Source organism: Anastrepha ludens, chromosome X, assembly GCF_028408465.1.
Source record: "Anastrepha ludens isolate Willacy chromosome X, idAnaLude1.1, whole genome shotgun sequence".
Classification (NCBI taxonomy): Eukaryota; Metazoa; Arthropoda; class Insecta; order Diptera; family Tephritidae; genus Anastrepha; species Anastrepha ludens.
The window spans coordinates 42,660,805-42,675,268 of NC_071503.1; positions in this window are offsets into that span (position 1 = coordinate 42,660,805).

The following is a 14,464-nucleotide window of genomic DNA, read 5'->3' on the forward strand; positions in this document are numbered from 1 at the left end:
GGAACGCTTTTTCATTATCTGAAACAATGGTTTTAGGGTTATTGAATGTCAGAAAAATTTCTAATAGGGCAACTTTAATGTCAATTGAGGATCTCGATGCAATAGGTTTGACAATAGCAAACTTTGAAAGTTTATCGACACAGGTTAGAAAATGGCATTTACCGGTCATAAAAATATCCATATGGAGTATTTCGCCTGGAAGGTGGGGAATAGGGGTTTTTCCTATTCCAGGATCAAGCGGTTTCCTCTGGTACTTGTTTTCCAAACATATTTTGCAATTTATGATCATCGTTTGCAACATTTTTTTCATCTTTGGAAAGTAGTATTCTCGAGATATTTGTTGGAAATTCTCGTGCATTCCACGGTGAGCGCGGTTATGTTCAGCTGCTATTGTTTCTAGCTGATCGTCCTTGTTAACCAAGTCTATCACTAGGATTTCTGTATGGATAAACTTTACCCCAGGAAATGTTAATTTTAGGGTATGTTGTATTTTGGCCAAAGTAGAAAGGTCACAATGAATGCCATTGCTAACATTGGGGTTAACAGCATATTTTATGCACTGTATTAAGTTTGCGATGTTGTCGAAAAAGATTGTATGCCGGACGAGGTTTTGAAAAAGTATCTTAGTGGTTTTGCTAAACGTATTTGATTCGGATAAAACTAACTGATTTCTGAATTGATTAATAGGGCACTTAACCGATTTAATGACAGAAGTTGAAGACTCTTCACTGTGCACACTTTGGCTTTGTTCCGTACAATTAAGGTTGTGACAGTATTGTCTGGAAAGCGCGTCTGCTACCTTATTATTTTTTCCAAGCTTGTAGTGGAACGTAGGTGAAAACTCTTCTATGAAAGATTTCCATCTTTTCATTTTTGAATTCGGAGTTTTTTCCGAAATGGCAAATATGAGTGGCTGGTGATCTGTGAAAATATTTATGTTTTTTATTCCATACAAATAATGCCGTAGTCTTTTCAGTGCCCATACAATCGCAAGTAGCTCACGTTCATTAGTTGCATAGTTTTGTTCGCAAGGTGATAGTGTGCGTGAAATCATAGTGATCGGACGGCCATTTTGAGACAAAACTGCACCAAGTGCACTAGACGAGGCATCAGTTGTTAGCTCGAATGCTTGATTATAATCAGGGTATTGTAGCAGAACATCATCAGAAGCCAAAACCCGTTTTATTTTTTCAAACGCCTGGAGTGCTTCTGAGCTAAGCTCAATTTTTACACTTTTTGAACTCCGCGCACAAACGTTACCATTTTCACCCCGGAGATATGCAGTCAACGGTTTGACTATAGCAGCATAGTCCCTTACAAAGCGCCGGTAGTATCCGGATAGGCCGAGGAATGATCGTAATGCTCGAAGTGATTTTGGGGGTTCGTAATTAATAATATCATTTACTTTGTCTGGGCAGGTTTTGATACCTTTTTCGGATACCAAGAAGCCCTAAAACTCTACCTCGGTTTTGAAAAACTTAGATTTTTCTGGCGATACTCTCATCCCCGCCTTTTCAAGTTTTCCCAAAACAGCATCAATGTCTTTTAAATGAGACTCTTCGTCGGAAGAATAAATGATTATGTCGTCGACATAAACGTGACAAAACTTTCCTATTCCCTCTCGTAGGACGTCATCTATTGCCCTTTGAAATATGCTAGGCGCGTTTCTTAAGCCAAAAGGTAACCGACAAAATTCATACTTGCCATTATTTATGCTAAACGCCGTTTTTTGCATATCTTTTTCGCACATGAGAATTTGGTGAAACCCTGACTTAAGATCCAAGGTAGTGAAGTATTTAGATTTTCCTAAATTGGAGAGAATTACTGTTGTGTCCGGGATGGGGTATCGATCGGGGATAGTTTTCTCATTGATCTTCCTGAAGTCTATCACCATCCGCAACTTCGGCTTACCATACTCATCGAGCCCTTTTTTGGATACCACATGGACTGGTGAGTTGTAGGGCGAACATGATTTCCTAATGATACCATCCTTGAGAAGGGTTTCAATTTCCTTGTTAATGAAGGGAGCTACTGAAATAGGGTAGGGATAACTTTTACTATATATCGGTTCTTTGGTAATTGTGCGGATTCTGCCCTTCACAGAGGTGTTGTATGGCAACGCCCTATCTGGGTCAGCAAAGGCGTTTACGTTTTTATTTATTATATGACGAAATTTAGATTGAAAATCAAATGGGACTGAGTCTGTTTCTAGTGTTATTGAATTGACCTGTTCACTTGAGAGATATTGTAATTTAACCTTGCCGTTACGATAAAGTAAATACCCTCTGTCAGTGATGATTTTTGCATTGATTTCCCGAAGAAAGTCATACCCTATAATACCGTCAAACATGTTTAAATTTGAAAGTAAATAAAATGTTGAGGTATGGTCTAATATATTAACTAAGCATTTTTTATCAATGATATTCGTACCATTAATCGAACTTAAACGAAACGGCTTTTCTAACAGTTTAACACCTTGAAGAAATGGAGAATTCTTGATATAATTTTTTGATGTCCCCGTGTCAATTAAAATACGGAGCTCCTGACCGTTTCTAGCTGTCTTAGTAATATACGGCAGGAGCGAATTTAGTTTAAAAAATGTATAACGTCATCGTGATCTGCAATGGCATCTCCCTCCTCACGAATAATACAATCACTATGTTGGCTATAATCACTATAGTAGTAGTCCCTACACTCGACACCTTCCTGAGTTTCAGTCTCACATATCGTGTTGGAGTTAGTTAAATCTGGCATAAAGTTAATCTTCTGGGCCTTTTGGATAGGTATTCGGTCGGAACTCGATTGCTCTCGAGCTCGTTTATGCGTGAATTGCTGGTTAGAATTGGAAATGTGTGGCTTAGGGGTGTAGGTAAATATGTTAGGCTTAGAAAAATTGTTGTTGTGTTGCAGCTGTGACAAATAAAGATTGGTGGTGTGCTGTCTATAAAAAGATGAACCGTTGTCAACCTCCATTGGGGTTGGCATCTTCGTAACATTTGGGTAGGAGCGTGGTTGCTGCTGTTGCACTGATGCTCTGGGGTTGTTAGGCTTTGGGGTGTAACCCATTGCAAATGCTTGTGCAAAGTCATAACGCATATGACTCATTTGAAGTTCTTGTGCGACTGCGAGAGCGGATGGAAGATCTTTCGGCCTTGCCGAGAAAAGTATGTCGCACATTGGTAGACGGAGACCAGATATAAAGACGCGCAATGCATTGTCCCTGGCACGATCATTCAGAGCTTCTACAACATCATTATTGCCACTATGAGTCATAATTTGTTTATTAATTATTAACGATAATTGCCTATCCACCTTGTCGTAGTACTCTGCAATTGACAAGTTATTTTGTCTCAAAATACTAAGCTCGTTTTCCAATACGTATAATGGCCTTTTATCAGCATAGGTTTGATCGAGCCTGGAAATTATCGCCTTATAGTTTAAAACGGTATTAAATGATGCGAGAGTAGTGTTGGCAGAATCAACAATCTTATTCCTAAAAATCCCCATGGCTACATAATACCTCTCCGACCCCTCTTTGTAATAATTCATAGCGAATTCTGCGGCACTTCGCCATGCCGGGTACGTGGAAGACTCACCTTTAAACTCGGGTAGAGATTTAATTAAGTCTAAACTGGCATTATTTTGTTCAATTAATGGGTTTATGGATACTGGTAAGAACGGCTCGACACTGGCTGGTTCCAGCCGACTAACGGCTAAAGTTAGGCGTCGTATCTGTTCTCCTAGCTCCTGCTTGGTACGTTCATTAGACGTATTGACAATGTCTAACACCTCTTCTCTATTAGCAAACATTTTCGCTTATAAATTCACCCTTCGACGAAAGACTTGATTCACAACTTGACACAATTTATTTTACTTGAATTGGTTATTGTATGTACTAACGATATCACAACCTCCTGGATTTGACAGTCATGAGAGCACAAAAAATTAAGTTTGTATAAAAAATAATATATTCTCGCAGATTTTGAGGCAAAGAGCCTCCACAAAAAAAAAAATGTATATGTAAAGAAAAATGTATAAATATGAAAAATTTCACAAAAACAGTTTCTTAAATTCGGGCCTTGATTGGCCCAGTTAATGTCAAATCTCACTATTAATTAACACACATATGTACGTATCTTTATATAAAGTATTTAAAGAAGTTTTACTGCTAAAAGGTATCGAACTATCGCATTTGATAACAATTAAGTGAAAAAGTTCGAATGACCTTAAGCACTTTTTTACCTTTCTATAATTTATTTTTATTTTTCATTCAATGCAGTAAATAGAAATCTAAATTAAATTTTAGGGCATCAAAAAAAAAAAAATCTTGTGGCAGTTTTCGAACATGTGCTGTTTTTAATTTTTTAATGCACACAACACATAAAATTCAATGTTTAGGTTCCACGTAACCAATATTTGAAATAACACTTACATAAATAATTTCGTCGTTAAATTAATATATTAATAATGGTGTAAATCAGCTCCTCAGGGTTTCTATGGTCCTCTTCTTTTCGGGAAGCCCCACGTTGGGCGCCAAATAATATTCGATGTTTTGTATTCTGTCAAATTGAATGTTTTTATTATTTTATAACAATTTAAGTTTCGTAGCTACATAAAAAAACTAATATTGAATAACAGTTTTAATTCCTATTCGTTATATAAAATAATATTCGATGTGCTCTTGTCTAAACTTGTGCAATCAATGGCACATCGGCGAAGCAGAATTGGTGTGGGAAACCTTGCGTGTCCGAACTGCTGTTTTTCCATCTTCCCGTTGCATTTTTTTGTGTAGCAACAATTCAGGTCGCTTTGCATTAGGCTGTACTTATTGATCAATACCATTGTTGTTTTTTTTAGCATAAGGTGACAATTCCGTTGCTTTTGCACACGGTGCCAATATCATTATCATCTTGTTTACAATGCAACCCAGTAGTAGCGTACTGGAGGGGAAATGAATGAATGATCATTGTCATTGTTAACTTATACAAAAATACCGACCTATTCTTTAAAGAAGGCGATAAACTTACTCACACACACGAAATTCAGCATGAAATTATTACAACAATTAGTAAACCAATTTACGCGAAAATATATAGCAGAAATAAAGATGCAAATAAATGAAATGTTAGAGCAGGGAAACGAAATGTTAAAGGAAAGCAATTCACCATTATGGATTGTACCAAAGAAAATGGACAATTCTGGGAAAAAGAAGTGGCGGATTGTAATCGATTTAAGAAAGCTAAACGAGATAACCGAGAACGATGCCAAAACATTGAAGGAATCCTCGAAAAACTCGGAAGAGCCCAATATTTCACAACGCTCGACCTCGCTAAAGGCTTCCATCAAGTCCTTATTAAGGAAGAAGATAGAAGAAAAACTGCATTCTCAACACCCCTAGGCCATTATGAGTTTGTAAGAATGCCGTTTGGTCTGAAAAATGCACCGGCAACCTTCCAAAGACTCATAAACTCAGTACTCAGGGACTATATAAACAAAATATGCGTAGTATATCTTGACGACATACTAATTTCTGGCACAAATATCCAGGAACATACAGAGAATATATACAAAATATTCAATAAACTAAAGGAGCATAGTTTGAAAATACAAATAGATAAATGTAAATTTTTTGCTAAAACAACAGAATTTTTGGGCACTCTGACGCATGACGGTATTAAACCAAATATGGGAAAAATCGAAAAAATACTGAAGCTAAAATTTCCCAAGTCAACAAAACAAATTAAATCATTCCTGGGCATAACAGGATATTACAGGGAATTTATCAAAGATTATGCCAACATCGCTCATGGGATGACAAAATATTTGAGGAAAGGAGCGAAAATAAATAAAAAAGATTCCCAATACATATATGCCCTCGAAAAACTTAAACAACTTCTGACCAATCCTCCTGTCTTAAGATATGTCGACTTTAATAAAAAATTTAAAATTGCTACAGATGCAAGCGACTTTGCAATAGGCGCCGTCTTAACACAGGAAGAACATCCGATAAGTTACGCCAGTAGAACACTTAATGATCACGAGAGGAGGTATTCTACAACCGAACGGGAGTTACTTGTTATCGTTTGAGCTGTTAACTATTTTCGACCTTACATTTATGGTAAGCCATTTGAACTTGTAACAGATCACCAACCACTAAGGTGGCTCCAATGTAAACAGGACGGAAAAGACATAAACCCTCGACTACAGCGATGGATTTTAAAGTTGGGAGAATACAATATAAATATAAATTATATAAAAGGAAAAGAAAATAACGCTGCAGATTTCTTAAGCAGAATCAACACAGATACGTTCGAAATAAACACTGGAGAACAAATTGATAACATAAGTACCTGTGCAACCATTCACTCCCAAGAAGAAGAACAGAACGATCATTTTCCAATCTTATATACAACAGTTAACAGATTTCATACCCAACTAATACTGACGAAAGAAAAAACAAGGAAATCGACATAATCAACAACAAACGAAAAACTTACATAAGCCCCGATGACATACCAAGTAATTTTATGACGGATATATTTAGGCGTTATTTGCATAAAGCTAAAATAGGAATACATTCAACACTCACTGAACATCAATACCATAAAGTTCAACAAAAAAGAGGTTGTCTGTAAAGTCGGTTTACTGACGATAGTTTAACGTGACAACGTCATAAGAAAATACTGATGTAATGGTTGCAATTTTCAAAACAAAATTTTAATTTTATTTGTTTGATAGATATTTTGTATGGATATAGAGGAGGAGGTAAATGGAATCGCAATGGAATAGGTCAATTAACATTTACACAAACGTGAAAAATTACGAAACATTTATCAAATTCATGAAAGATATGTTCAATTTCGATTGTGCATCAGACGTTAATAAGTCAACAACACTAAGAGGCAACATCATCGATTTGACTTTTTCGCGACACTTTACACTCGAAACACTCCCTTTCATCTCCTACTTTTTCTATCATCGTCCTATTCTCAACAGAGAAATGGTTCATTACCATGCACAAAGGAAGAAGGCATATGCAAATACAGATATGTGAATTTATATACAAATGCGCATGTACATACATATATATGCTCACTCAAGTAGAAGAGAGCCAGATGTCGAACGCGCATAATATCCTTATAACCAATGGGAGCAGTAATTAATCTTACAGATGAAGTCGTAGAAATTCATGACACAAAAATTGAATTTATTAAGGCTTGCCCTTATGATATAGATCAAATCTGTGAATTGGAAAAATGTCAACCAAATGATGAAATAATGATAAAACTTATTCATAACGAAATGAAAAAAGAAGAAATATTTCAACTTGAAAAGATAATATAAAATAATATTCGATGTTTTGTATTCTGTCAAATTGAACGTTTTTATTATTTTATAACAATTTAAGTTTCGTAGCTACATAAAAAAACTAATATTGAATAACAGTTTTAATTCCTATTCGTTATATAAAATAATATTCGATGTGCTCTTGTCTAAACTTGTGCGATCAATGGCACATCGGCGAAGCAGTATTGGTGTGGGAAACCTTGCGTGTCCGAACTGCTGTTTTTCCATCTTCCCGTTGCATTTTTTTGTGTAGCAACAATTCAGGTCGCTTTGCATTAGGCTGTACTTATTGATCAATACCATTGTTGTTTTTTTTAGCATAAGGTGACAATTCCGTTGCTTTTGCACACGGTGCCAATATCATTATCATCTTGTTTACAATGCAACCCAGTAGTAGCGTACTGGAGGGGAAATGAATGAATGATCATTGTCATTGTTAACTATCCCCCTTATCAAGCTCGAAACGTCCTCGATTCGAAATAATAAAAGGTACGTTGCAGCATCATCTTTGCGGTATTGATGGTAGAGATTCGTTAGTAAGATGGATAAATACGATTTACGTAGTCGCTCGAGTTTACAAATTTTGACTTAAATATTAGACAATTTTGCTTCTTATGACACATGTATGAACAATTAACTATCAAAATATATTACATACAATTATTAACAATCAATATTTGTTTTCTTAAGAAATGTGATAATTCAAAATCGGTGTGTGGAATTTATAGGTGAAACAGTAAGACAGTTAATTCCACAATTAAAGTAATTTTCTTCATTAAAGCTCAATTTCTCAAGTAAAATGGAAAATTTTGGCCTTTCTTTTATAAAATTAAAAAAAGAATTATATTTTTAGGCAACTGGCAGATAATTTTAAACTGCTGAAATTTTATGTTTGAACGACAAAAATTTTCATTCAAACTAAATTGCGTAAAAAATTTTCTGTCTGTACATATGTACATATGTAGTATTATATAATAATAGTAACAATAAAAATAATTTCTAGTTGTCTTTAAACCATTACTTTTCGACAGAAACCATTACTTTACCGCAGATTGCTTTTGTGAATTTTTTTTCCAACTATCAGAACTGTGGTGCCAAGTTCCTTTTCAATAACCTTCTCAACATAAATCCTATCGAGTTTACCTCCAAGTCTTTTATTTCGTTTTAGGAAAACCTTTTCACCAGGAAAATAAGTTCTTAATTTTTTTCCTAAGTTGTTCATGTGTAAAACTTTTTCTTGGACCTCCAACAATTTTTGTCTTACTATTTCTAATTTTACCGGAGGGTAATTATGGAATACTTCGGTGGGTTTAGCATTGATGACGGAAAGGATACTGCAATTATACTTATGTGTCGCTAGCAGGACTAAGTCAACTGTTTCATCTATCTTCTGTTGCTCTTTTATGCAACGCGCTATTTCCAGCAAGGTCGAGTGAAACCGTTCCACCTGGCCATTGCTTTCGCTGTGGAGAGTGGGTATAAAAAACTGTTGGATAGAAAAATTGTCCCTAAGTAAACTCTTAATTAAATCCGAATGGAACGCTTTTTCATTATCTGAAACAATGGTTTTAGGGTTATTGAATGTCAGAAAAATTTCTAATAGGGCAACTTTAATGTCAATTGAGGATCTCGATGCAATAGGTTTGACAATAGCAAACTTTGAAAGTTTATCGACACAGGTTAGAAAATGGCATTTACCGGTCATAAAAATATCCATATGGAGTATTTCGCCTGGAAGGTGGGGAATAGGGGTTTTTCCTATTCCAGGATCAAGCGGTTTCCTCTGGTACTTGTTTTCCAAACATATTTTGCAATTTATGATCATCGTTTGCAACATTTTTTTCATCTTTGGAAAGTAGTATTCTCGAGATATTTGTTGGAAATTCTCGTGCATTCCACGGTGAGCGCGGTTATGTTCAGCTGCTATTGTTTCTAGCTGATCGTCCTTGTTAACCAAGTCTATCACTAGGATTTCTGTATGGATAAACTTTACCCCAGGAAATGTTAATTTTAGGGTATGTTGTATTTTGGCCAAAGTAGAAAGGTCACAATGAATGCCATTGCTAACATTGGGGTTAACAGCATATTTTATGCACTGTATTAGGTTTGCGATGTTGTCGAAAAAGATTGTATGCCGGACGAGGTTTTGAAAAAGTATCTTAGTGGTTTTGCTAAACGTATTTGATTCGGATAAAACTAACTGATTTCTGAATTGATTAATAGGGCACTTAACCGATTTAATGACAGAAGTTGAAGACTCTTCACTGTGCACACTTTGGCTTTGTTCCGTACAATTAAGGTTGTGACAGTATTGTCTGGAAAGCGCGTCTGCTACCTTATTATTTTTTCCAAGCTTGTAGTGGAACGTAGGTGAAAACTCTTCTATGAAAGATTTCCATCTTTTCATTTTTGAATTCGGAGTTTTTTCCGAAATGGCAAATATGAGTGGCTGGTGATCTGTGAAAATATTTATGTTTTTTATTCCATACAAATAATGCCGTAGTCTTTTCAGTGCCCATACAATCGCAAGTAGCTCACGTTCATTAGTTGCATAGTTTTGTTCGCAAGGTGATAGTGTGCGTGAAATCATAGTGATCGGACGGCCATTTTGAGACAAAACTGCACCAAGTGCACTAGACGAGGCATCAGTTGTTAGCTCGAATGCTTGATTATAATCAGGGTATTGTAGCAGAACATCATCAGAAGCCAAAACCCGTTTTATTTTTTCAAACGCCTGGAGTGCTTCTGAGCTAAGCTCAATTTTTACACTTTTTGAACTCCGCGCACAAACGTTACCATTTTCACCCCGGAGATATGCAGTCAACGGTTTGACTATAGCAGCATAGTCCCTTACAAAGCGCCGGTAGTATCCGGATAGGCCGAGGAATGATCGTAATGCTCGAAGTGATTTTGGGGGTTCGTAATTAATAATATCATTTACTTTGCCTGGGCAGGTTTTGATACCTTTTTCGGATACCAAGAAGCCCTAAAACTCTACCTCGGTTTTGAAAAACTTAGATTTTTCTGGCGATACTCTCATCCCCGCCTTTTCAAGTTTTCCCAAAACAGCATCAATGTCTTTTAAATGAGACTCTTCGTCGGAAGAATAAATGATTATGTCGTCGACATAAACGTGACAAAACTTTCCTATTCCCTCTCGTAGGACGTCATCTATTGCCCTTTGAAATATGCTAGGCGCGTTTCTTAAGCCAAAAGGTAACCGACAAAATTCATACTTGCCATTATTTATGCTAAACGCCGTTTTTTGCATATCTTTTTCGCACATGAGAATTTGGTGAAACCCTGACTTAAGATCCAAGGTAGTGAAGTATTTAGATTTTCCTAAATTGGAGAGAATTACTGTTGTGTCCGGGATGGGGTATCGATCGGGGATAGTTTTCTCATTGATCTTCCTGAAGTCTATCACCATCCGCAACTTCGGCTTACCATACTCATCGAGCCCTTTTTTGGATACCACATGGACTGGTGAGTTGTAGGGCGAACATGATTTCCTAATGATACCATCCTTGAGAAGGGTTTCAATTTCCTTGTTAATGAAGGGAGCTACTGAAATAGGGTAGGGATAACTTTTACTATATATCGGTTCTTTGGTAATTGTGCGGATTCTGCCCTTCACAGAGGTGTTGTATGGCAACGCCCTATCTGGGTCAGCAAAGGCGTTTACGTTTTTATTTATTATATGACGAAATTTAGATTGAAAATCAAATGGGACTGAGTCTGTTTCTAGTGTTATTGAATTGACCTGTTCACTTGAGAGATATTGTAATTTAACCTTGCCGTTACGATAAAGTAAATACCCTCTGTCAGTGATGATTTTTGCATTGATTTCCCGAAGAAAGTCATACCCTATAATACCGTCAAACATGTTTAAATTTGAAAGTAAATAAAATGTTGAGGTATGGTCTAATATATTAACTAAGCATTTTTTATCAATGATATTCGTACCATTAATCGAACTTAAACGAAACGGCTTTTCTAACAGTTTAACACCTTGAAGAAATGGAGAATTCTTGATATAATTTTTTGATGTCCCCGTGTCAATTAAAATACGGAGCTCCTGACCGTTTCTAGCTGTCTTAGTAATATACGGCAGGAGCGAATTTAGTTTAAAAAATGTATAACGTCATCGTGATCTGCAATGGCATCTCCCTCCTCACGAATAATACAATCACTATGTTGGCTATAATCACTATAGTAGTAGTCCCTACACTCGACACCTTCCTGAGTTTCAGTCTCACATATCGTGTTGGAGTTAGTTAAATCTGGCATAAAGTTAATCTTCTGGGCCTTTTGGATAGGTATTCGGTCGGAACTCGATTGCTCTCGAGCTCGTTTATGCGTGAATTGCTGGTTAGAATTGGAAATGTGTGGCTTAGGGGTGTAGGTAAATATGTTAGGCTTAGAAAAATTGTTGTTGTGTTGCAGCTGTGACAAATAAAGATTGGTGGTGTGCTGTCTATAAAAAGATGAACCGTTGTCAACCTCCATTGGGGTTGGCATCTTCGTAACATTTGGGTAGGAGCGTGGTTGCTGCTGTTGCACTGATGCTCTGGGGTTGTTAGGCTTTGGGGTGTAACCCATTGCAAATGCTTGTGCAAAGTCATAACGCATATGACTCATTTGAAGTTCTTGTGCGACTGCGAGAGCGGATGGAAGATCTTTCGGCCTTGCCGAGAAAAGTATGTCGCACATTGGTAGACGGAGACCAGATATAAAGACGCGCAATGCATTGTCCCTGGCACGATCATTCAGAGCTTCTACAACATCATTATTGCCACTATGAGTCATAATTTGTTTATTAATTATTAACGATAATTGCCTATCCACCTTGTCGTAGTACTCTGCAATTGACAAGTTATTTTGTCTCAAAATACTAAGCTCGTTTTCCAATACGTATAATGGCCTTTTATCAGCATAGGTTTGATCGAGCCTGGAAATTATCGCCTTATAGTTTAAAACGGTATTAAATGATGCGAGAGTAGTGTTGGCAGAATCAACAATCTTATTCCTAAAAATCCCCATGGCTACATAATACCTCTCCGACCCCTCTTTGTAATAATTCATAGCGAATTCTGCGGCACTTCGCCATGCCGGGTACGTGGAAGACTCACCTTTAAACTCGGGTAGAGATTTAATTAAGTCTAAACTGGCATTATTTTGTTCAATTAATGGGTTTATGGATACTGGTAAGAACGGCTCGACACTGGCTGGTTCCAGCCGACTAACGGTTAAAGTTAGGCGTCGTATCTGTTCTCCTAGCTCCTGCTTGGTACGTTCATTAGACGTATTGACAATGTCTAACACCTCTTCTCTATTAGCAAACATTTTCGCTTATAAATTCACCCTTCGACGAAAGACTTGATTCACAACTTGACACAATTTATTTTACTTGAATTGGTTATTGTATGTACTAACGATATCACAACCTCCTGGATTTGACAGTCATGAGAGCACAAAAAATTAAGTTTGTATAAAAAATAATATATTCTCGCAGATTTTGAGGCAAAGAGCCTCCACAAAAAAAAAAATGTATATGTAAAGAAAAATGTATAAATATGAAAAATTTCACAAAAACAGTTTCTTAAATTCGGGCCTTGATTGGCCCAGTTAATGTCAAATCTCACTATTAATTAACACACATATGTACGTATCTTTATATAAAGTATTTAAAGAAGTTTTACTGCTAAAAGGTATCGAACTATCGCATTTGATAACAATTAAGTGAAAAAGTTCGAATGACCTTAAGCACTTTTTTACCTTTCTATAATTTATTTTTATTTTTCATTCAATGCAGTAAATAGAAATCTAAATTAAATTTTAGGGCATCAAAAAAAAAAAAATCTTGTGGCAGTTTTCGAACATGTGCTGTTTTTAATTTTTTAATGCACACAACACATAAAATTCAATGTTTAGGTTCCACGTAACCAATATTTGAAATAACACTTACATAAATAATTTCGTCGTTAAATTAATATATTAATAATGGTGTAAATCAGCTCCTCAGGGTTTCTATGGTCCTCTTCTTTTCGGGAAGCCCCACGTTGGGCGCCAAATAATATTCGATGTTTTGTATTCTGTCAAATTGAATGTTTTTATTATTTTATAACAATTTAAGTTTCGTAGCTACATAAAAAAACTAATATTGAATAACAGTTTTAATTCCTATTCGTTATATAAAATAATATTCGATGTGCTCTTGTCTAAACTTGTGCAATCAATGGCACATCGGCGAAGCAGAATTGGTGTGGGAAACCTTGCGTGTCCGAACTGCTGTTTTTCCATCTTCCCGTTGCATTTTTTTGTGTAGCAACAATTCAGGTCGCTTTGCATTAGGCTGTACTTATTGATCAATACCATTGTTGTTTTTTTTAGCATAAGGTGACAATTCCGTTGCTTTTGCACACGGTGCCAATATCATTATCATCTTGTTTACAATGCAACCCAGTAGTAGCGTACTGGAGGGGAAATGAATGAATGATCATTGTCATTGTTAACTTATACAAAAATACCGACCTATTCTTTAAAGAAGGCGATAAACTTACTCACACACACGAAATTCAGCATGAAATTATTACAACAATTAGTAAACCAATTTACGCGAAAATATATAGCAGAAATAAAGATGCAAATAAACGAAATGTTAGAGCAGGGAAACGAAATGTTAAAGGAAAGCAATTCACCATTATGGATTGTACCAAAGAAAATGGACAATTCTGGGAAAAAGAAGTGGCGGATTGTAATCGATTTAAGAAAGCTAAACGAGATAACCGAGAACGATGCCAAAACATTGAAGGAATCCTCGAAAAACTCGGAAGAGCCCAATATTTCACAACGCTCGACCTCGCTAAAGGCTTCCATCAAGTCCTTATTAAGGAAGAAGATAGAAGAAAAACTGCATTCTCAACACCCCTAGGCCATTATGAGTTTGTAAGAATGCCGTTTGGTCTGAAAAATGCACCGGCAACCTTCCAAAGACTCATAAACTCAGTACTCAGGGACTATATAAACAAAATATGCGTAGTATATCTTGACGACATACTAATTTCTGGCACAAATATCCAGGATCATACAGAGAATATATACAAAATATTCAATA